At 41.5% G+C, this 25,383-nt stretch overlaps 1 protein-coding gene and 1 pseudogene across 1 annotated transcript in view; both read right to left on the bottom strand.

Annotated features, from left to right (window-relative positions):
- The window catches only part of LOC148116651 (arf-GAP with GTPase, ANK repeat and PH domain-containing protein 1-like), a 1,231,127-nt gene that overhangs the window by 236,467 nt on the left and 969,277 nt on the right, over positions 1 to 25,383 (bottom strand). The gene's annotated exons all lie outside the window — the stretch shown is intronic.
- Positions 13,059 to 13,817, bottom strand: LOC148116656 (uncharacterized; annotated as a pseudogene).

Below are 25,383 nucleotides of genomic sequence, written 5' to 3'. Positions count from 1 at the left end.
TTCCTCAATGTGTAAGCCAACCATCTGCCCAGCTTATTGGCATTACTAAATGTATTATGTTTTGCAAATTGTAAATTAGTTGCTGCTTGTTCCGCTGTAAGCATATGGAATTGATCTTTCAAAAGTTTTATAACTCCTTGTAATTTTTCATCTGTTGGATTTTTTATAAGCAACTGCTCTTTTTTCTTTATCTCTCCTTCCAATTCTAATCTTTTTCTTTGTCGATTTGATTTGTGTTTAGAATTCATATAAATCAGTACCCCTCACATATATGCCTTGCTCGCATCCCAAACAATTTCAATAGGGGTACCCTTATTCAAGTTCATTTCAAAAAATTCCTTCATTTGTTTCTTAAGTTCATTTACATTCTTTTCGTATCTAAACAAATTTTCATTTACTCTCCAAGATCTTCTCTCATTTTTTCCCATTTCTATTTCTATCCATACCGGGCTGTGGTCAGATAAAGTTCTCGGAAATATCTTTGTTTTCTTTGTTTTTGAGAGTAAATCAACTGTAAGTAAAATAAAATCAATCCTGGAAAAGGATCTGTGTCTGTCTGAAAAAAAAGTAAAGTCCAGTTCTTTTGGGTTATGCACTCTCCAAATACCTTTCAATTCCAAATCTTCTTTCAAATAAAAAAAAAACTGTGGTAGTTTGACACATGATTTTGCCAAGCTTTTCTTATCTATTTTAGGATCTATTACTCCATTCCAATCTCCCATAAGTAAAATAGATCTATAATCCCATTGTAGTATTTTAGAATGCAATAACTTGTAAAAATTTTCTTGTTGCTGATTAGGAGCATAAATTCCAATCACCAAGATCAGACCATTATCTGTAAAAAGTTCTATTGCTATGTATCTTCCACAATCATCTGCTTCTATAATTTTTGTTAGCAATCTTTTATTTGTATAAATCACTACCCCATTCTTTTTCTCCGAATTTGAAGTTATAAACTGTGTTCCTAATCTAGAATTTATCAAATATTTTTGATCTTGTATTCTAATATGAGTTTCCTGTAAGCAAATAACATCATTATTAGATTGTCTCAAGTAATGAAATATCTTCCTCCTTTTCTGTGGTGAATTCAATCCGTTCACATTCCAAGATAAAAACTTAATTGTCATCTGCAGGCTCTTGAAGCGATAAGAGCATTTGCTGAAGTTTCTGTTCCACACTATTGGTCTTCGGCTTAGCTCCTCCCATAGCTTCGGATTTTTGTGCTTTACCATTAACTCCCTGTTCATCTTGTGATAGTTTAGGGCTCTGATGTTGTTGTTTCTCTAAGAATTGTTTATAAGCTGCTCGAGTAATACGCTGATCTTTAGCACTATGCAACATCCAATCAAGATCCGCTGCTACTTCTCTTGTGTTTTTAGGTGGTTCAACTAAAGACTCTAAGGGAAGATCCAGCAAAGGTAGGCCCCCTACCGCTCCTTGAGTCTCTAGTGCCTCCCTCTCCATCTGTTTCCTCTGCTCTTCAGGCTCTTGTTCAAATTGCTTATCCTTCTCACCCTCCATTATGGCTATAACCGAGGAAGTACGTGGAGATGCTGTACCAGGTTTAAAAACACTGAAATAAAATTCTTCCGCTTTTTGAGGAGTATTTAATCGATATCTCTCTCCTTGATACCTCAATATTATGCCAACTGGAGTGTCCCATCTGAATGGAATTTGCTGTTTTTTTAGTTCAGTCACCAAAAATCCAAAATCTTTTCTATCTTTCAACATCTTAGGTGGCAGTTCTTTGTAGATCCCAATCTCTCTTCCATCCACTTGAATAGTAGAAACAAAAGATTTTTGCAAAATATTGTTTCTTATTCTTCTATCTGTAAAGTAGATTACCACATCTCTAGGCAGTTGCCTTTGCCTTGCCACCCAGGAGTTCACTCTATAGACCTTATCAATTTTACAAAAAACTTCCTCAGGGTCAACCTTTAACATTACAGCCAGAGCATCAGCGCAAACCCTTCTCAGGTCTTCTCTATTGTTCTCTTTTATACCTCTGAGCCTCACAGCAAACTCCATAAATCTGAATTGCATCATTGTCACTTCATTTTCAAGCCTTTGTGTTTTATTATCAACATTAGAAATTTTTTGGTCAGCTTCTTTCATTCTAGATTCTACTTCTGAGCTAAGATGTTCCACTTTCTTATCAACTTGGAGCACTACTTCTGACAAACCAGTCACAGCTGTCAATATTTCCCGTTTCATCTTGTCATACTTTTCTTGAACTTTCTTTAACTTTCTTCTCTGTTTGTAATCTCTTGTTATTGTTTTCAGATTCATTGTTGTGTCATTAATCCCCACTTGTAGGAGAAGAAAGAGGTAGTAATCCATGGGGTTGATAATTTTAGTAAGGTACTCAGTTACATCTTTGATTTTTACTCCAGGGATACAATATATCTCCCTAGATTGACTGCCTGGTCTGTAGACTATAGTTTCTGTTCCCCTAAGAATTGAATCTCCTATCACCAATATTCACCATTTTTTTCTAGGGAAGTCTGGAATACTTTTCTTGCCTTAGTAGGAATGCTAGATTGTCTCTCTTTTTTTAGAAACTATTGATGAATGCTCTTTGGTGGGTGTCTGCATATTTTCTCCCAGGGGGGATATGAAAGCAAATTGTTCAAGTCCAGAAGGGCTTCATTGGAGTGGGCTAGGGTAGATAGTAGAGGCTTTGCTCTTGGTTGTTGTTTTCTAAGCATTAATATTGTTTTGGCTCATTCAAAGTAATATCAGAAACATTAGGAACATTCTACTGTGATGATCCTGAATAATTTGTTAAAAACTTCTTTTCTTTTATATGCACATTCATTTAAATGCATTCACATTCACTTGCATATCTTTTTAGAGGAAGTTCTTTAAGTTACATGTTCTCCTTAAATACTGATCGCCAAGGGACTTGGCAATAATAAAAGAGAAATTAATCAGGATATGAGCAGTTATACCAAATAGCCCAACATGTAGAGTGGCTCCTTTCCCCTAAATCTGTGGCCTCCAACCTTTTGGGCATCAAGGACCGGTCCTGTGGAGAGAGGTTTTTCTGTGAACTGGAGGGTGCATGGTTTCATGTGCTGCCTGCATCCTGTGGATGCTTTGCTTGTTTGCGTGGCCCAGTTTTTAGCATGCTGCGGACCAGTGCTGGTCCACGGATGGGGATTAGGGACCCCTGCCCTAAATTATATAAGACATTGTAGTTTACTGCCTTTTGATGGCATAATTTGATGACACAAACGAAATATATATTAAACTGCATAACTGAAAGACATAATCCTTCTCCCACCAAAAGAAAAGGAGAAAAGAAAAGAAAAGGAGCAGAGAGGAAAGAACTTAGTATTGCTGATAAGATTAAATGGTGTGATCTTCGAGAGTCACTGTTGGTCTTCCATAGTACAAGATTTTGATGGGTGTCAAGAGCTGTGAGTAAATGACACACATGCATGATATACATAATCAGTGCCCCAATAATTTTAGGTTGACAATTCTTAGATGAATATACAGTATATGATCTTCGAGAGTCATTGTTGGTATGTATGTATGTATGTATGTATGTATGTATGTATATACATAAATACATACCAACAATGACTCTCGAAGATCATATACTGTATATTCATCTAAGAATTGTCAACCTAAAATTATTGGGGCACTGATTATTCCTGTTTCATAACAGACCTACACATTGAGAAAGCTGAATGAAATAAATGCTCACCATTTTTTTTCACTTACATTTAGTACATTTACATAAATCACAAGTGGCCAAAATTTCTATAAAAGTTAAATATGCTGTGAGACTTTGCTTGAATTTGAGCATCAGATTCAAAAGTTTGTTAAATGTAGTTGCTGCAATAACTGTTGTATGGGTCAGATATAAACAATAAAGTTTATGTCCTAGCAGTGCATTCCACTAGAAGCATGTTGATAAGTATTGAAAGTGGTTTTTGATAATATTGAAATGCGGTAAAATGTCTTTGTCTGTCATTGCTTGAAGATCAATCAAGTTTATCTAGAATAATAATTTAAATATAAAAAGAAAGGCATTTCAAACCAGCTATATAAATGTGGGCGATCAAGTCACTATTTATCACGTCATTATTATCCATTGGATAATGTATAATACAGTACTATACTTCTTCAGAGTTAGAACATAATTCAACCGGAAACGTTCCTGTTTGGGTAAGCAGTTGATTTTAAATGCATCAAGCTAAATATTTGGACCAGATTCATGTGATATGAAAAATTATGTTCAATGTATACTTTATATAATGTATGTCTCCAGTGTACTTGGTATGTTGATTGTTACTCAAGTACTAAATAGGAAGACCTTTTCACCATTAAAATACTTGAAGGTTACTAATCTGTAGTCACCTATAAAATAGAACTGATAGATGAGCAAGCAAGGTTATGTTGAACAGCAAGTTCAGTATTTACATATCTACAAGAAATAAAGTTCCTAAATGTTCTTGTATATATGTTTATACTGTTTTAATTGTTAAAAATATTCTAGAAATTTTAATAATAACAAAATTAAACTTTTCAGTATCATCACTGTTATCCTTTCTTAACTTGTACACCTAAACAATTCTTAAATAGCTAATCAAAATGATGAAGCCATTAGGCTGTGAGTGTTACCAGCCAATTTGAATGGGCAGTCAATGCCACACAGGTCAGAGAGATGGAACAAGGGGATTCTGCCTGACAGGTATTCTTTTTTTTTTTAGACACGTTTTATTAAATTTTTCTTTTACATACATATTTTATGAACAGAGTATTGACCAGGTCACATCTTTTACAACTTATGACACAATTATATGTTGAGTTTGATGATCTATTCCTATCTTCTTTTTTGTTTTTTCCAAATACAATTTACATATTTCATTTTATTTATATATATATATATATATATATATATATATATATATATATATATATATATATATATATATATTTCTATACCGCCCTTCTCCTGCGGGACTCAGGGCGGTGTACAGCCAGGATAAAACATAGCATATAAAATTTAAAAACATTTTAAAAAACAATTAAATAATTTTGGCCCGAATTTAAAACAACCCAATTAAAACCGAAATTCGATTAAAAAACTAAGAGGATGGGATCAAGCCAGCCCAGCTAGATGGAACAAGTGTGTCTTCAGGGCCCGACGAAAAGTCCAGAGGTCTGATATCGTGCGTATCTCAGGGGGCAGGTCATTCCAGAGGGCAGGCGCTGCCACAGAGAAGGCTCTCCCCCTGGGGGTCGCCAGCTGGCACTGCCTGGCCGACGGCACCCTGAGGAGGCTCTCTCTGTGTGAGCGAACCGGTCGGTGGGAGGCTATCGGCGGCAGAAGGCGGTCTCGCAAATACCCCGGCCCTAAGCCATGGAGTGCTTTAAAGGTGATCACCAACACCTTGAAGCGCACCCGGAAGACCACAGGAAGCCAGTGCAGCTCACGCAGGAGAGGTGTTATATGTGAGCGCCCCGTCACTCCCATAATCCCCCGCGCGGCCGCGTTCTGGACCAACTGCAGCCTCCGGGTGCACCCCAAGGGGAGCCCCATGTAGAGAGCATTGCAGTAGTCCAGGCCATGATATTCTTTTCCTCTACTTTTTTCTCTTATTTTAATCTCTTCTTAATACATAATATATAAACAGTATCACCATCCGCCCTTCAAATCCTAATTTCTTAACATTGCTTCAATTAATTATCTTATTTCTCCATTTATAAAGTATATTTATATAATCCCCATCACATTTTTTCATCTTATTCAATTCTTACATTAAAACCCTTTAACTTGATTGATTTTTCACATCTTATCTTATCTCTTCTTAATACATAATAAGCAATATCACTATCTGCCCTTATTCCTGACTTTTATTATAGCATCAATTAATTATTTTGTTTCATCATTTACAGCATAATATTTCAAAATCCCCATCACTTTTTTTTGGTATCTTAATTTCAATTATTTTCTTAATTAATGTTTCAGGAAGTTTAATCGTAAGAAAGACACCCAATAAGCCATCATTAAAAGTATATATCTGCATATGACAGGAACCGGAAATACCTCACAGGAGCAGCTGAAGGCAGATCCTCGAGAGGCAGGGAATGCATCTCAGACTAATCCTGCCAACACAGCCGACATAACCACTGTAACAATTAAACATAATTACCACTTCATATTTCACCTGCTGTTCCATTTTACAATACACAATATACATAATCATATTTACTTTTTGCACTCACAATTGCTAATATTAATACAGTTCCCTTAGATCTAGTAATATATACCTAATTTCCCTTCCTCCTTTCCACTATTCTTTCTCTTTTAACCATTTTCTCCTGGTCTCTCCAAAATTCCACTTCTTAATGGTTTTCTCTTTTCATCCCATTTTCTTATCTTCTTTTTTTATTTTTATATTTATTGTATCTTTTCTCCTGAATCCTTTCTCTAACTTTTGAGTCCATCACTCGCATAATTCGCCCCCCGCTATTACCTAATCTTTTCCCATTTCCTTCTCTTCCCTTAGATTGCTTTTTTAAAAGAAATTATTCCCCCCTGTCCATTCTTTTTTTGCCACTGTAAATCCCAGTGTAATCATCTAACTTTTTGCCTTTAATTTTTTTTTCTCCAATATTATTCTCTTGTTTCTCATTTATATTCTTTTCCCTGTTTTATGTGCTCTAACAAAGTTTCTGACTTTTTATTGCCCTCTATTGATTCACACATATTTTTAAGCATCTCAATTAATTCCTGACACATCCAAGACTCCATATTATTAATTTAAAAAATTATTAGTATTCCCACTTATATTTAATTAACATTTTAGTCCATATAATCTCTTTTTTATTTCCAGATAATATCCAGTACAGATGTTTGTCCAATCCACTCCAATTTAAAACTTTATTATTGTCCACCTCCTTTAGAAGTCAAGACCAAGCAGCTTAAGACAAAGCAAATACTCCTTAAGATTTCCCACAGCTCTTATGGTGATCAAGGTCACTGTTGTAATTTCCTTGAATTCTCAGGCCAGTTGTTGTAGTGCTCTCTTTCCACCAGCAGATGTCTCTCTCCAATCCACAATTCTCAGAACAACAAAGTATCCAGTTTACAAAAGTATTTTAAATCCACATAGAAAATACTTTCCCTCAAATTGCTTTTATCCTTTTATTGTTTTTAATTTCTCCAAAGTCAATTTTAAATCCAATTGTAAAATTTCCTTTCTTGGGCTTTAATACTCTAACCTGAAGAGCCTTGGTAGTACAGGGGTTTAAGGCACCCTGTTATTAAGCTGGTTATTAAGACCAGCTGCCTGCAATTACTGCAGGGTTCGAATCTCGCCAAGGCTCAAGGTTGACTCAGCCTTCCATCCTTTCTAAGGTAGGTAAATTGAGGACCCAGTTGTGGGGGCAATAAGCTGACTTTATATAAAATATACAAAAAGGATGAAGGCTATTGCTGAGCACATTGTAAGCTGCCCTGAGTCTTCGGAGAAGGGCGGCATATAAATCAAATAATAAAAAAAAACCCCTCCTCTTTGTTCTTCCTTCATACTTCAAAACTGTCAACATCCTTTCAAATCTTCATTAAAAAGTATTTTCCCTCGCGTTTCCTTTTCTTACATTAGTTTTAGTTTTTCCAAATCCAATTTTAAATCTAAATATAAACTTTTCTTTTCTAGGCTTTAGTACTTTAACTTCCTCTTTGTTCTTCTCCCTCCATTAAAATTCCCAAGTGCCAATTAGCCTCTCGTTTCCTCGCCGGGATCTTTTAGAGTTTTTTTTTAAATTTCCTTTTTTACCTGTGAGTTGGCCAATCACTCACCCAGTACCAGTACTCCATAGAAACACTGCTCCTGCACAAAAACTTATTCCGGTTGCCCCAGCTTCAAAGCAGTCATTTTTAATGGCCGCTGCCACCGGCGCAGGATCGAAGAACTGCCTCTGACCTTACAAGGAACTTGCCTGTTCCTCTTGGTCATCCGAGGTGCCTCTCCTTCTTCACCATCCCTACAAGACAGTTCCGATCTGAAGACACCACCCCCCCCCCAAACAGCAGTTTGTCTGGCTGGATTTTCACCGGGCTCATTGGAGCCCGCTGATTTCCAGCCAGTCTCACCATGACGCTTCCGCCCCCCTCCCCACATGACAGGTATTCTGCTGGTGAGGTTAAAGTGTGTGATGTGTGGTATGAGCCAATAAACTATCAGGAAATATTAGAATTACCCAAAATTTAACAAGTAAAGTGGAAAGAAGCCATGGACAAAGAAATGAAATCCATGGTTGAATATAAAGCGTTCACATGTATGCCACAAAGTTGCAAAGCCATAGGATGTAAGTGGGTGTACAAAAAGAAAGTACTACCCAACAATGAGATACAATATAAAGCAAGATTAATGGCAGAAGGTTTTGCACAAAGGAAAAATGTGCACTATGATGAGGTATTCGCGCTAACTATATAGAGTGAAAGTATAAGGTTGGCACTAGCGTTGGCAGCAGCATGTGGACATAAAATTTGGCATTTTGATATAACCACAGCATTCCTCAGTGCAGAATTGGAGGAAGAAATTTACATAGTTCAAGCACCAGGGTATGAAAGCAAAAGGCCTAACACTATATAAATTGAACAAGGCCATTTATGGGCTGAAGCAGTCAGCCATGAATTGGAATATCTGTTTAGATATGGCATTGAAGGGTCTTGGGCTCAAGAGTTGCAAGGCTGATAGTTGCATATATACTGAAAAGTAAAAGGGTGAAGTGCACCATGGGAAGAATATTAAGTTATTTGGTTTTATGTCTATTCCAGTCATGAAAGGAGGAGTGTCAGTGTGTGAGACAGTTCATGAATTGGAATAGACATGGTAAGAGGCCAGCCAATGGGAACTGTTTAGTGATCCAGATGGCTCAGAGCCTGGGCGTGGCTTAGGTTCACTGATCTGTATATATATGAGTGCCTCTGTATTATATTGCTTCTGTGATTATTGATTCTGTACTTCTGGATTCTGAATTCTGGTTCTGGATTCTGCTGTATAGTATTGTATATAAGGAAGTTTCTTTTATAAATAAATCCTGCTGAATTCTTTACTTGTGTCCTGGTTGAATTGCTGCAAACACATGCTTATCAGAGTGATAATGCATACAAAATATATTTGTTAAACCCAAAGGCTATTTTACTTTTAGAAACTTTAGAAACTTAATAAACAGGTGGCACTTTATCAGTTAAAACTGAGGGAAGGGATTGTCACTTATAGCATATAAAATTCACTGTGGAACATTTTAGTTTTATTATAATTTTAGTTATTAGTTGTTTAACAGCTAACATTAATACATATATTAATACATTCAGTGTAATTATGTTATGATAAAAGAACTCTCACCTAGTCTACTCAGGGGAATACAGAATACAGAAGTTACATATTTTACTTATTGTACAATTAACTACTATTAATTTAATGAATTAATAGTATACTTTTGTAGGCGAGCATAAGCAGACTAGTGAGATGATGTTCAAACCAAGAATGCAAACTGTTGTAGCGCAGGAATAATGAGAGGCACAAGCAGGCTAGTAACAACAGCTCTTTAATTCAGGGCGAGACTTCAGCAAAAACTCACAGGCAACAGCCCTCTTTATATACTTTCCAGAGGCAACCAAGAACCAATCAGAATTCACTGTGCATTTGAATTTCCCGCACAAAATAGATACATACACAACACCCCTCCCCTCCCAGAAGGCACTTATTCTATCTATTTACATATTTACATACAAAATCACGCAGGTGACCAGGGCGTGTCTTAATCCTGCATGTAAATTCAGTTCAGTTGTTGGCAAGGCGTCGAGCCGGTTGGAGGGACCTCCTGTCTCTCCCGGCTCCGTCAATGGAACCTCCTGGATTTCTCCGGATGTGTGGCTATCTCCGGCTGGGAGTGTTGGCTTGCTGGGGCGGCGCTGGAACTCAGGGTTCCCAGATAAGTATTCCGGCTTACTCGGGCTTGAGGTAGCTGTGTCAGGAAGACTTGGGTAGTTAGGACGCGAGTTTTCGTTTGGTAAACGTTTACGCAATTGATCTATATGTCTCCTCCAGATTTTACCATGCCCTATATCAACTGTGTATGACTTTGGACCAGTAATTCCTACGATGGTTACCTCTACCCATAAAGGCCCATTGGTTTTCTAGCAAAAACTGGTGATCCTACTTCGAAATGTCTTAGTCCTCCCCCTTCCCCGGTGAAGCTATCGGAGGAGTAATTAGGATGCAGTCTGTCTAGAATGCATCGTAGCTTTCGGCCCATTAAAAGCTCGGCTGGGCTGCGGCCCGAAGTGGGGCACGGGGTGGCATACTGTACCGCTAAGAACTCATCTATTCTAGCCTGCCAGTCCCCTGCATCGAGTCGGGAGAGGGCTTCTTTGGCCGTTCTTACAAATCTTTCAACAAGGCCATTAGAAGCCGGATGAAAAGGAGCGGATAATGCATGTCTTATGCCTAATTCGGCTAGGTAGCCTTCGAATTGAGTCGCCGTGAATTGGGGCCCATTGTTGGATACCAAGGTGTCCGGCAACCCGTGTGTTGCGAATAGTTTTCTGAGTACTTTGATTATGGCCTCAGAAGTGGTAGATGGCATTAAGGCAATTTCGAGCCACTTAGACTATGCATCTACAATAATAAGAAAGTTCTGGCCATGGAACGGGCCAGCGAAATCTATGTGAATCCTCCCCCACGGTCCCTTTGGTTTTTCCCATTCCCGAACGGGCGCTGTGGGAGGATCTGGGCGGGACTCCTGGCAGGGCCTACACTTCCCCACCCACTCAGTGACATCTTGGTCAAGATGTGGCCACCAAACATAGCTACGAGCTAGGCCTTTCATGCGAACAACCCCAGGGTGTCCCTCATGCAGCATTTCTAGAACTCTGTGCCTTAACCGCGAAGGAATCACCACCCTGTCTCCCCACAACAAGCAACCCCCCAACATTGACAGTTCATTTTTTTTGTTAAAGTACAATTGGAAGTCACCACCGTCCACCTTGGTAGGCCAACCCCTCATTACCCAGCCCATTACTGTGCGCAAAACAGAGTCTCTGGCAGAGACCCTCGCCACCTCGTTCGAAGAAATGGGGCCCGGGGAAACAATGTCAAGCAGTAAAACCGGGGCTTCCGGGGTCGGGCTGTCCAACAATTCGGGCAAGGGACATCAGCTGAGGGTGTCAGCATGTCCTAAGGTTTTGCCCGGTCGGTGGAGCAGTCTGTATGAATATGCGGCCAAGAAAATGGACCATCTGGTCATCCGGGGGGAGAGAGCCGCCGGGGTCGGTTTATCTCCAGCCAAAAGTCCCAAAAGAGGCTGGTGGTCTGTAATGCGTTCAAAGGTGCGGCCAAACAAATACTCGTGAAATTTTTTGACCCCCGCTGCAGCCGCTAGTGCCTCCCTATCTAGCTGACTATAGTTCCTTTCAGCACTAGACAGAGTGCGAGAGTAATAGGCGATGGGCGCCTCTAACCCATTCGGCAGTCTATGGCTTAAAACCGCGCCTACGCCAAAGGGGGAAGCGTCACAGACCAATACTAGAGGTAGTTCAGAATTGTACTGGATGAGGAAACTGTCCTCAGACAAAAGTCTCTTTACTGCGTTGAATGCGGTCGCTTCACGCTTGCCCCAAACCCACGGAAAGATTTTTCCCAGGAGCCTGTGCAGAGGCTCCGCAACGGTGGCTTTGTGTTTCAAAAACATCATATAGAAATTGAGAAGGCCCAGGAAAGCCTGCAGCTTGGATTTCGACTTGGGGGTGGGCGCACTTTGGATAGCCCTAACTTTGCTTTCTGTGGGGTGAATGCCTGTGCCGTCGATTCTGTAGCCTAAGAATTCCACTGATGGAACCGCTATCTTGCATTTAGTTCGTTTCAGTTTAAGTCCCGCTTCTCTGAATCTGGTTAGGACTTGTCTAACCCTTTGGCCCAACTGAACTTCGTCTTGGCCACTAATCAAAACGTCGTCGAAATACGGGACGACACCTGGGAGGCCTTGTAGAAGGTGCTCCATTGTGCTTTGAAAAAGTCCTGGGGTGATGCTGACCCCAAACTGAAGCCTGGTGCATTTAAAGGCACCTCTGTGAGTTACTATTGTCTGTGATTCTGCCGTAGCATCATCTACTGGCAGTTGCTGGTACGCCTGCGCAAGGTCTAGTTTTGCGAATAGCTTGCCAGGCCCCAGGGAGTGTAGTAGATGGTGGACTATTGGAACCGGATAGGCGCTCTGCTGCAACGCCTTGTTAATCGAACACTTATAGTCAGCGCAAATTCTAATTGAGCCATCCGATTTGACTGGCGTGACTATTGGGGTTTCCCACTTAGCGTGATCCACGGGAACTAGCACCCCTTGCTTAATGAGCTTGTCGAGCTCCGCATCAATTTTGGGCTTTAAAGCAAAGGGAACTCACCTTGCTTTCAGTCTAATTGGCGCTACGTTGGGGTCTAAATTAAAAGATATAGGGGTCCCCACGTACTTGCCTAGAGTCTCTTCGAAAATGTCCCGAAACTCGTGGAGCAGGGTTTCTTTAAGTGATGATCCGCTGATGCTGTGAACGCCCGTGAAGCCCATGCCGAGGGCCGGAACCATTTCATGCCCAGTAGACTTGGTAGGGGCTTGCTAATGACTGTCAGGGGCAGCTCTTTCTGGAACTCACCGTAGGTGACCCGGAACGTGCCCACGCCTTCAACGGGAACTCGGTTTCCCTGGTAGTTGAGTAGGTGGATTTTCTGACGGGACAGCTGGTTCTTTTGCAGCTTGGGCAGGAGTGCCTTGAGGGTTGACCAGGACATGATCGATAATGTAGACCCGGTGTCGATTTCCATTTCGCAGGATTTGCCGTTGATTTCTACTTTCGTGTAGACTTTCTCGTCGTTGGTTGTGCTGGCTTGGCCGATTCTCGTGCTGTAGGTCTCCCGCTTTTGAGGTTCGCGCCGTTTTCTCGTGCCGTCATCTTTCATTGGCTGTTTTGAACGAGCCGGTTCTGGTTGGTCGCGGTAGTCACGTGGCTTTCGACTACGCGGAAATTGAGCTCTGCAAACTCATGCTAAATGGCCTTTCCTGTCTCAATGCCTGCAAATGGCTTCTCTGTATTTACACGATTGTCTCTCGTGATCCCCGCCACAGCTAGGGCAGTTCTCATGGCGGCGGCTTTGTTCGCTCAATTTCTTGTCTGTATGGAAGACGTCCTCGTCCGACTCTTCCTCTGTGCTGGTTCGCACCTCTTCTCTGTGGACGGGGGCTGTTTTCGGCCCGTCTTTGCTTGAACTTGGTCGCTGCAGCGCTTCCGAAGCTTTCGTTGAGGCCTCGTGTGCTCGGGCTTCGTCTAGCGCGCTGGCTAGCGTTAGGTCTGGCTTGGCTAGAAGACGCCTTTGTAACCGGGTATCTCGAACTCCGCAAATCAATTGTTCAAGCAGCGCGTCATCTAAGTCTCTGTAGTCACAATGCGTTGCGGCTTTTCGAAGTGCGGCCACATAAGCGCTGACCGGCTCTCCTTCTTTTTGAACTCGTTGCCGGAGTTCGTAGTGCTGAACGAATTTAGACGGAACTGGAGCGTAGTGGGCTCTCAGGTTGGCCTGGAGGACGTCCCAGGGAACCGTCTGGACTGGGGTTGGCTCGCAGAGTGATTCGGCCATCTCAAACACGTCTGGTCCGCAGTGGCTTAAGAACAGGGCCCTTTTCCTGTTTGCCGAAAGCCCTTGCATTTCGCTCGCTTCCAGGGAGCACTCAAACCTGGTCAGATACGATCCCCACTTCTCTCGGGTCGGGTCGAAGGGTTTTGGCGGAACGTAGGCAGACATGCCGTGTCTCCATGTTTGCTAGTCACCCTGGCTGAAACTCCGCGCTCTTTTTGAATCGCCTCTTGTGGCCTCTATCCCACCTTCGTCACCAATGTTGTAGCGCGGGAATAACGAGAGGCACAAGCAGGCTAGTAACAACAGCTCTTTAATTCAGGGCGAGACTTCAGCAAAAACTCACAGGCAACAGCCCTCTTTATATACTTTCCAGAGGCAACCAAGAACCAATCAGAATTCACTGTGCATTTGAATTTCCCGCACAAAATAGATACATACACAACACAAACATTAGTTTTAGGTTTGGGTTCTACTTACCTTTACTACTGGTTCGCATCGTGCCCGCGCTGGAGTGCATGTGCACGCTGGAGTGCTGGAACCTGGAAGAGAGTAGCTGGCTGGTGCGCATGTGCGTGGCAGCCAGCTGCACTTCCGGGTTCTGGCATGCATGCGCACTGGCCAGCTGCTCTTTTCTGGGTGCTGGTGCGCACATGCACGCCAGCCAGCTGGTCTTCGCACATGTGCACTGGAATCTTGAAGAGCAGCTGGCTGCTGAGCATGTGCCCACAGAGAGGGCTCTGCATGCCACCTCTGGCATGTGTGCCATAGGTTTGCCATCATGGACATAGTACAATCCTGGAAACAGCCACTCCAAAAATGGCAGCTGCCTCCAGGATCGCACCACTTGGTCCAGGAATGGAGTGACTTGCTCTATTTCCCTAACCTGAACTTCACAGATCTTTGAAAGGTAAGAGAACCATAGGTGTCATAGAATGAGAGCAGGATGTGGGATCCAAGGCCTGCAGGGACCCTGAGTGATGGAAAGCAGAACATAAAGTGCCTCAAAATGGGGCAACCCATGCATTATTTTAACAACTGAACCAGGAAGAGCAGGGTGTCATAACTGAGGCCATCACATGAGTGCTTCATTTAATGGCCATCTAAACTTCTAATGGGCAGGATTCATTGGATCAGTTAATCTTAACTTGCAGCAGCAATCCATAACATTTATCTCAATATCACTTCTATTCTTAGAGATCTTACTGCTTCATTGAATGACAGTTTTGACACTTGCCCCAAATAGCTTTGGCTTGAAAAGCACTCTGACTGTAAACCAAGCTATTTCCCCACAAAATATATCCTTTATCTCATATGCTGCAATATATTAATAAACTAGATTAAAATGTTGAAGAAAACAAAATGGTGTCAGCTTTTAGTGTCACCATTAAGTCTAAGATTGCAGGGGTGTCAAACTGGCGGCCCGTGGGCCAGATGCATCACATGCAGGCAACGCCTACCCCGGCTCTGCAAAGGCAAAACATGCTTTCAAACTGCTAGGTTGGCAGAAGCTGAGACAAGTAACGGGAGCTCACTCTCGGCCAGTCCACCCAACTGCACTGGAAACAAGCCAACACCAGAATGGAATAAAGCAGTTGCAATCCTTTAATTAGGTTCAGCACAGCAAACACAGGCAGGAGAAAGGCACAAGCCGGAAACAAGGTTTAAAGTTAGCGCTACACGCAATCGCAGTGTAGCGCCTTTTATATACACAGCAATAAATCAAGTGGCAATTAAACAGTTAACATCACCCCTCCTTCCCCTAGCTGGCCTGAAGGAGGAGCACAATAAATCAATTAACAATCAAACAGTCAACACCATCCCTCCTTCCTCAAGCTGGCCTGTAGGAGGAGCGCGCCTCTGTTACAGCACAAGGCAGCGTCATCTGCAAACACCATGCCCCCCCCATCTCCGATGAAAGAGTTTGCTTCGTTTTGTGTGCGAGTGGTAAAGACTTCTCAAACAGCTGATGACACGCCCCCGGAGAGTCCAACAGCTTGCCCCCTCCTCGTCGTCCTCCCTAGTGATGGCGAGACCCAACCGAGGCTCGACAGGCGGCTCCTCTCTACCAGGAGTCCACCTGCAGGAAATAAAATAAAGATGTTAGCATAGCAACCGTTCTACCCACGGGGACCTGGTTTATTTGGATATTTACGATGATACCGACGGAGCAACCAGTCGGCATGAACGTCTGGAGTTGCTACCCAAGATGCTTGTGCTAGTGGATAACCCTTCCACCGTACTAAGTACTGTAACCTGCCTCTACGTAGACGTGAATCTAATACTTTATCTATCTCATATTGATCTGAATGACTCGGTCCCGGGGAAACAGGCTGATGTGTGGGCCTTTCCTCTTTGACAGGTTTAAGTAGGCTGCTATGAAAAACAGGATGTTTTTCCACCCAACTGCACTGGAAACAAGCCAACACCAGAATGGAATAAAGCAGTTGCAATCCTTTAATTAGGTTCAGCACAGCAAACACAGGCAGGAGAAAGGCACAAGCCGGAAACAAGGTTTGAAGTTAGCGCTACGCGCAATCGCAGTGTAGCGCCTTTTATATACACAGCAATAAATCAAGTGGCAATTAAACAGTTAACATCACCCCTCCTTCCCCTAGCTGGCCTGAAGGAGGAGCACAATAAATCAATTAACAATCAAACAGTCAACACCATCCCTCCTTCCTCAAGCTGGCCTGTAGGAGGAGCGCGCCTCTGTTACAGCACAAGGCAGCGTCATCTGCAAACACCATGCCCCCCCCATCTCCGATGAAAGAGTTTGCTTCGTTTTGTGTGCGAGTGGTAAAGACTTCTCAAACAGCTGATGACACGCCCCCGGAGAGTCCAACAGCTTGCCCCCTCCTCGTCGTCCTCCCTAGTGATGGCGAGACCCAACCGAGGCTCGACACTCACCCCATTATGCAGCACTAGGGATTCGATCCAATGAACTGCCGACCTTTCGATTGAGAAGCTCAGCATTTTAGCCACTGAGCCACCGTGTCCCTTGTATTAAGGCTATTACAATGTAACAAAGCTTAACCCAGTTTCTGAAAACATTTAAAGCAGCAGGGGCAGCAATTAAGATAAGGATTAGGCTAGAAATATAGGCACACTAGAATCCTAGAAACTTCCTGTGTTCCTTGCAGGATTAGCCCTGTAAAGTGAGAAAAGATTTCCTCCAACAATCAGTTCTCTGAACTGCTCAGAAAATTAACATATGGTTCGGGAGAACTGGTGCAAACCTGCAGAAGCCCACCACTATTTGGGGGTATATATGGAAGATGGCAAAACAGCTGCCCTGGGACAGAATTGCTAAGGACGGCTACCATGGAGGGGCAGCTGCATGTTTCAGAAGCTACCCACAATGCTCTTTACCATCCCAATAGGATCTTTCTTAAGCCCAAAGACATTGCTGCTGTAGGAAGGCTCCCACTTCCCAGAATAAAATATTCCAAAGAAGCAGAATTGAATATTTCCCCTAAAGGAGAAGAGGAGAAAAAAAATCTTAACAAAGGCAGAAAGCAACCCAGTCTTTTACTTTAGCCTCCACTAAAACAGCCTGCAGGCAAAACTTAAGCAAACTAAGTTTCATTCATAAAATGATGTATGCATTGTAAAAACAAACTTAGCTAAAGTGATCTCAAAATAGATGACAGAATAGACCAGGACGTCAGGGCTGCATCTGTCCAATCCCTAGGAAATAAAAACCTTTGGCTCCATAGATTTAGGGAAAAGTACTTTTACAAGAAAAAAACTGAATGCAATTTTAGTCAGGCAAGAACTGAGACAAAAGCATGTAAAGCCCCAAATTGAAACAAACCCTAGAGGCCAACCCCCTTGTAGCTAGGCAACTAGAGGGCAAGCACCGGCCAGGAAATGTTTTGAGAAAGTTGAAGAGAGTTTTGGGAGCTGAAACAGTTTGGAGTTTGGGCGTGGCTCAGCTCTAAGTCTGTGCAAAAAGGAAACTGAAACTAGTCTGTATTCTGCTCTGAACTCTGAACTGAAACTAGTCTGCACCTCTGCTTGTGTTTTGCTTATAACTGCTACCAGGTTGGAAGAATCTGCTGTTGATATTGTACATTTATTAATGTGTTATTGTGTATATAAAAAGAAGTTAATGAATTCTGCAGAATCTGTGTGTGCTTTCTGGATTTGATTTTTGCAAAAAACTCTGACAAAAATTGTGATGTAAATTGCACCCCTCTATCTGAAATAATGTGCTCATTTAGGGTTTGCTCTTCGTAGCCACCAGACGGTCTCTCGGGACCGCCAGCCCCTTCGCCTGTAAAGAGCCGCCTGTACAGCGCAAAGGCGGCTCAAAAAACCCCATTTCCAGGAGGAAATGTGGGATAGAGCAGGTGAGTGTAGGTAGAGCTCTCCGTAGCCCCCAGGGTTTTTTTTTTTACTCTTGGGGGCGGGCGGAGGAAGCTCCCTATAGCACTCGCCGCCCGCTCCGGGCGTTGGGAGACTTCTGCCTTTTTGCAGAACAAGGCTACGAAGACAAGCTTCTTAAGATATTTAACAGATTAACTAAAGATGATGAGATTTGGATCTGGACCTGTGACCCTAAATTGCAAGTATTAATACTTATTTCGCAAAGGATATTCAACAAAGTAAAAAAGACCTTTTAAAATGGCGATTGCCGAAACTGGAGCAGGGAAGCTGAAAAGAGAAAGTCCTTCCGTTTCTTATTAAGTTACAAAGTAGCAGAATAAATGCTCCTGGTTACATTTGAAGGGATATGAGCTGGACCTGTGACCCTGAATTGCAAGTATCTCACTTATTTTATAACAATTATTGAAGAAGGAAAAGGAAAAGGAAAAAAGAATCTTTAAAAAGGGCGATTGCCGAGGCTTGAGAAGGGGCTGAAAGGGAGAGTCCTTCCGTTTCCTATTGAGATACAAAGTAGCTGAATAAATATTTTTGGCTACACTTGAAAATAAAGCTCTACTTTTGTGTTTTTTCTCTTCCTGGAGATTTGATATTGATCTTGGTTGGAAAGAAGTTTTTTTTTTTTCTCTGCTGCCTCTCTTTTCTTTTTTTTTTAAAAAATAGTTTGTGTTGAAATATGGCATTAAAGCCGGACAAACAAGCAATGGGGGGGGATTCCCCCATTAACAAATTATGTGACCAAGTTTTAAAGCTCCAGTCTCAGAAAACTGATTTTAATATAATTGAATTTCTTTTGGAGGAGATTGTAAGAAGGGATGAGATTGTGAATCAGAACTTTGAAAAATTTAAGCAGGAAATTAAAGAATTAGTGCAATTAAAGTTTGATATTCTGGATCGAAAGATTATAAAAATGGCTAATGGCTTTGTAGAATTTATGATTAAGTTGGATGAAAATACTAACTTATTAGAGTTTAAAGTGGAAGAAATTGAGGACAATTTGGATAATAAAATACAAAAAATTGAAAATGATTTGACAAACATTCAAGACAATAGCTCAGAAGAAAAACCTAAAATGGAGGTTGAACAAAAGTCTTGTAATGCAGAAAATTTACAACAACGGATTGAAAGAGAGGTCCTAATGGTGCATTACAATTTTACAGAATATGCGATCAGACTCAGAGGTTTGCAGGAAAATAACAGAGATGATTTAAGGAAAATATCTTCTGAAATTCTGGCTGGGATTTTAAAGGTTCAACCTGAGGAAGTGTTTTGTAGGATTGACAGAGTGTACAGAATAAACTCCTGGATTGCAAAGCAAAGGCAATTGCCTAGAGATGTGGTGATTTATTTTACAGATAAAGAAATTAGGAATAATATTGTGCAAAATTCCTTCAATTCTACTTTGCAATTGTATGGAAGAAAGATATGGATCTACAAAGAGCTCCCCCCCAAGATGTTAACGGAAAGGAAGAAATTTGGTTTTCTGGTGACTGAGTTAAAATACAGAAATATTCCATTTAGGTGGGATGCCCCAGTTGGCATAATATTGAGATATCAAGGAGAAAGATACCAATTAGATACTGTTGAAAAAGCGGAAGAATTTTATCAAAAAATTTTGAAAATGAACTTAACATCTATAGGCACAATACAGGATAAGCAGAAGGAGTTGGAAATAAAGGGAAAACATCGAATTACAGAGGTTGCGGTAGACAAATTGCCTTTGGATTCTCTCGATACCCCAGCTGGATTATCTACAAATATGAGAGAAGCGGCATCTGATTTCAACGTGATGATTCACCAAGTTAAAGACAAGTATGGGAATCAATTAGCTGATATACAATTGGCAAAAAAGAAATATGAGATACAAAAACAAAACCAACAAGATCAACTTATAAAGCAGAATGAAAACCGATCAGTTGATATACAACTTGTAGAAAGGAAAACAGGATGGAAATTAAACCCACAAAAAGAAAAGAAAAAAAGAAATAGGTCTCATAAAAACAGAAATTTCTAAATTAAGCAACGGTGAAGCCAGTGATTTTAAAAAAATGAATGAATATGTGAAAAGATAGTGGAGGCGAAGTATTGGTTAATATCATCCTGAGGACAGTGACAGACCTCTGCAATGCCGTAATTTTGGGATGTGAAAAGAGCCTTAAACTGTTGGATTTGAATTATCTATTTTGGATTTCTTTCTTGTATTGATAAATATATTATAACTATTCTGAGCTACAAGGCAAGAGAGCTACGTTGGGGCATGCAGAAGATCTGGTTGTTACCCATTATGATGATGGGAATTAATAATCCTGATGAAAGCCACAATTACAACTATATGGAATATAATCATAATGTCACTCGGGTGGTTGTTTTTACTTTTATATATATATGAGGATATTCATTACTGATGGGGGCAGATGATGACTGAAGACTTTGAACAAACTGTTGCACCAGGATGCTACGTTACCCAATTATGGATGAGGGACTCAACAATCCAGTGGAAAGACATCAAAGAAGATATTATATGGATTATAAATTTAAAGTTATTGTCTTTTTTTTTAAATAACGGAATATATATATATATATATATATATATATATATATATATATATATATATATATATATATATATATATATTAGCAGAGTGGGCAGTGGATTAAAGATATTAAGAATTGTTGTGCATGGTAATTTTGTAGGAAAGTGGGTGGAAATATGTTAGTCTACTGATGGATTAGCTTAAGAAAAGGGATGTTTAAGTGATATATTTAGGGTAGTGGAGGAAATGGATAGAGTTGAATAAATGTTAAATTAGGATTTATGGGGAAGGCTGCTTTGAAATGTTATATTAATATACACAAAGAATAAATGTTAAAGTAGGATCTATTATACAGTCTTAAAGTGGAAGGTTGCTTTGAAATGTTGTAATAATATATAGATATAAGTTTTGGGGAGGACAAAAAGGGCAGATTATTGCTAAATTGGGAGTTATAATAATATTATGCTAAACTAGAAGTTATCATACAATGTTATAGCAGACTGCTTTTTTTTTGAAATGTATGGTAAAAGGGGAAAGTAACAATATTAATAATATTTTTAGTAAGTAAGGGTCAGTATATAGAGGAGGGAGTAAGGCGATGGTAAAATATTATGTAATCTGTTATGAATTAGGTTTTTGGTGTGAAGAAGTCACGGGGGGGATGGGTGGCGAGGGGGGGTTAGGGAGGAGGGGGGGAAGGAAAAAAGGGGGAAAAATTTGTATTTGAAAACTTTTTCAATAAAAAAAAAAGTATTGAGCTCAATGGACTTGTTTAATGGATAACTTGCACAGAGTTTTCAGAGCTTCCAGATTTTAATGGTCTTCCCACATCTTGAATGGGGCCTTTGCCCCTTCCAAGAAATGCTGCCAAGTAAGCAGGGTCCACCGCACTGCATACGCCTCCTTCTCCCATATTGCCTACCTCTGTTCGGTCTTGGTAAGCTTTTTAGAGGTGTATGTGCATGGCTATAGCAACCCCTGGGCATTCTTTTGCAGTAACACAGCCCCCATGGCTACATCGTTTGTGTCGGCCTGAAATGGAGCAGCTGGGTTGGGGTGCTTCAGCATGGGCTCCGCCACAAATAGTCGTTTGAGTTTTTTGAATTCTGCTTGGCACTCCATGGTCCACTTAACTGGCTAACTCGGCTTCAACTTCTCCTCACCCTTAGTTTTTAAAAGGTTGGTGATCAACAATGTGAACGTTGCAAATGAGGGGATGAACTACTGATAGAAGTTGGCAAAGCCCAGGAAGCTCTGCAACTGCTTCCTGGTGCAAAGAGGGCCTCACTCTAGTACTGCCTTCAACTTTTCTGGATCTATTTCCACTCCTTCATTTGATATGTGGTAACTCAGGTAATCAATCTTATCTTGGTGAAATTCACACTTGGAAAGCTTTGTGTACAGTTCAGCGGCTCGGAGTCTTTAGGACTGCCCATGCCAATTTCACATGTTCTTCCTTAGTTTCAGTATATATCATCAAAATACACCAACACTCCTTTGTATAAATAATTATGCAGAACCTCACTGATCAGTTGTATAAACACCACAGGGATTTTTTCCTCTTTTTTGTGTGCTTTTTGCTGAATCTTTAAAAGCCCTCTCCTTCAGTTCACATAATGGTTCCATTTCTGCAGCCAAGACAATCCACGTAGGAGAGGCCTCTCCATCCTTGACACCACTATGAAACTCTGATTTACTAGGAGATCATTGTCATAGTCGCTTTCACTCTCACCCGAGCTGGTCAGAGCTCCCAACCTCTCAGGTTCAGGAGAGGTGAACTCTACGACTTCCAGGCCTTTCAGTGCTGTTTCCTAGGTCCTCGGAGCTGGCTTCATTGCTTTTCCCCCCACTATTGTTGTGGCTTTGAGGTTGGATTTGCTGGATAGGCATGCTGCAGTGTCCTTCCTTCCTGCATTTGAAGTGCTCTGTGAACCTTGGTCTAGGTCTGGCATCACTTTTTGTGATCCTGGGGGCTTCTTTACATACAGTAGGGAAGGATTTGCACCATCCACATTGGTCCCAGGTGAGGTCGATGTCTACCTCATCTGCCAACACCAGTGTTTGTAGGGTGTATGGGGCCCCACACAAGATGCAGGTGTGGTAGATGTCATTGTTGAGGCCATCCTTGAAGCAGTCAATGAGGATGTCTTCAGGTCATGTGGTTAGCTAGCACGCCAATGCTTGGAAATCCTGGCTGTCAGTGGCCACTGACTGTCATCCTAGGGTGATGGCCGTCATCTGGGCCCAAGCTTTGTGCTCTACCAGTGGGTCCTCAAATTGTTGCCAAAGGGCTGCCATAAAGTGGGTCATAGTTCTGCAGTTGGGGGCATTGTCATTGTGGAGGGAGATCATTCACTTGGCAGCTGTACCCTCCAGAGCCATGGTCACATATCTTATTTGGGCTGCTCCCATCCCCAGTTCAGCCCCATATCCCTGCATGTAGTTCCAGACCTGCACCAGGAAGAACCCCAGTTGCTCAGGGTCTCCCCCATATTTCACCCCCAAGACTGGGACCTTTGGAGTTTGGTGCCTCTGAGGAGTGGCCCCTGCAAATGGAGGGGCTTGTGCAGCAGCTGCTACCAAGGGTGGCATCACTTGTGCTGGTAGAGCAGCTACGGCCATCTCTGTAGAAGCTCCATCCACAGCTTGGCCTGGGGTATCTGTGCAAGAGTTTCCTGGGCTCTTCAACTCCCCATTGTCTCTTGTATCAGGAACAGGGCCTGGTTCAGCATGGCCTACTCTGGGCTTCCCTCCAGAGGGGGATCTTCCCTCTACCTCATGCCCAGTGACCATCTGGGCCTGATGGCCTTCTCATTGAAGTCTAGCTCCTCTTGCCATTCTGCCTCATCTCAAGCATGGTACAGTCTAGTTGGGGAGCTGGCCATAGCTCTGGTTTCTCCCAGCTTGCTCCTGTGGTTGGACATTGGATGCTTGGTCCCCAGGGTAGACTGTTGTCTCTGAGTTGATTATTAAAGCAGATCTTGCCTAATATCAGGGCTGCTTCTGTCCAGTCCCTAGGAAATAAAATCCCTTGGCCCCATAGATTTAGGGAAAAGTACTTTTACTAGTAAAGAACTGAATGCAACTTTAGTCAGGCAAAAAAAAAAAAAATCTGAGGCAAAAGCATGTGAAGCCCCAAATTGGAACAAACCCTAAAGCCAGGCAACAGAGGGCAAGTACCGGCCAGGAAATGTTTTGAAAAAGTCTTTGATTCAAGTGCATCCTCTATGGCTGTTGCATACCAAAGTTAGAAGAAATGCCTTGGAAAGATGAGCAAAACTCAGGCCAGTAGTTACAAAGCTGCAAAGATATATCTTCACTGAGGGCAGCTAGCTGAAACTGACTATGCTAATGAGATTAAATCAGGAAAAAGAAACACTTAGGATTTATATTTTCCCTTTGCGCTTAAGGCGAGTCATGACCCCATATGCCACAATAGAAAATCTTGCAACAACAATTAAGATACTATATCCAGTCTAAAGAACACAAAAGGAATAAATTTTCATACAAATACCCACATATCAATAAGAATTCAGAAACATAAAAACGCACTAAGCACTCCAATTGCCCCCAGAAATGTTTGCTGTTCTCACTGCTGTTACCAGGCCAATAAATCTCCTTTCCAATTACAGCCTGCCCCAAATTTTTCCTTTGCCTGCATTTATCTCCAACCTTGAAATAGGACCCAAACTATTGGATTTAACTCCAACAATTTGGCATTCCAGATGGGACTCCAAGCTGACCTGACCAATGGACCTGGCCTGGGTAAGCCTCCATCATGTCAGCAACAGATCTTTCCCAAACCTTGCCCAATCAGAGCAAGCGTAGTAAAGGGAGATTTGAGTCTTGTGCTCAATGGCTGCTTAGAAAGGAGGTTAAGGTAAATATAAGAAGAAAACTATTCCAGGCATTTTGATACTGACAAATGAAGTAATTATCTCTTATGATGAAAATGAAGGACAGAGAACTGGTGATGAAGAGGTATGTGATGGAAATTATGAAGAAGTCTTAGACCAACCACACATGCCCTGTACTTCAAAGAAAAGACAGAATACAATAGATTAGAAATAATAAATGTCACTATGCAGAGCATAAGATAGTGTTGGTCTACATGCCACTGCTGCTATTACCACAGCGACCTTCATAGATGCTGGCTTTATCACTGAAGAAGACAACAGACTTCAGATTGACCACAATCAAGTCAAGAGAGCCCAGGAAAAAAATATGAAGTCCCTAGAATTTGATGAGCTCTGTAAAGAAGGGTGAAATAGAATGCATCATCTTCAACAGCCATATAGATGCAATTAAAGTTATGCTTGAAAGCAAACAATTCAGACCAGCAATTCCCCAGTACCATCAAAGAAGAACATTATTCTTTATGCAGCGAGCCGGGTGGAAGATATCTTTATCATTTCACTCCAGAGAAAGGTTCAAAAACAGGAAAACCTAAAGTGACTGCAGATAATCTGGTGTATTTCATGAAGAAGAAAGGCATTGACAAAAGTTTGAAGGCCATTGGGGGTGGGGAGATTCTATAAATGGTAATTCTGGCTGCACTAGGTAGAAGTCAAACTTGACCAGAAGTTGATCTGGTTGTGTGTGCACTCTATACAAATAAGTACCACTTAATCACAAAATTGGATGGGAAGAACTTGTCTAACAACAAATGGGCAGGTAAAATTGGCAACATACTAGACACTGCAACAGAACTTGACATTGATCTTTCATTCATCAGAGTTTCAATTGGTGTGCCTCTCATTTCATTGAGCAACAGTGTTGTAAAGGGATCTCTCTACTGTTCAAGTGTACTG

Source organism: Pantherophis guttatus, chromosome 1 (assembly GCF_059756535.1).
Source record: "Pantherophis guttatus breed Tessera chromosome 1, ASM5975653v1, whole genome shotgun sequence".
Lineage (NCBI taxonomy): Eukaryota > Metazoa > Chordata > Lepidosauria > Squamata > Colubridae > Pantherophis > Pantherophis guttatus.
Note: the sequence above shows the minus strand (reverse complement) of the source record. Positions and strands in the feature narration are given on the sequence as shown.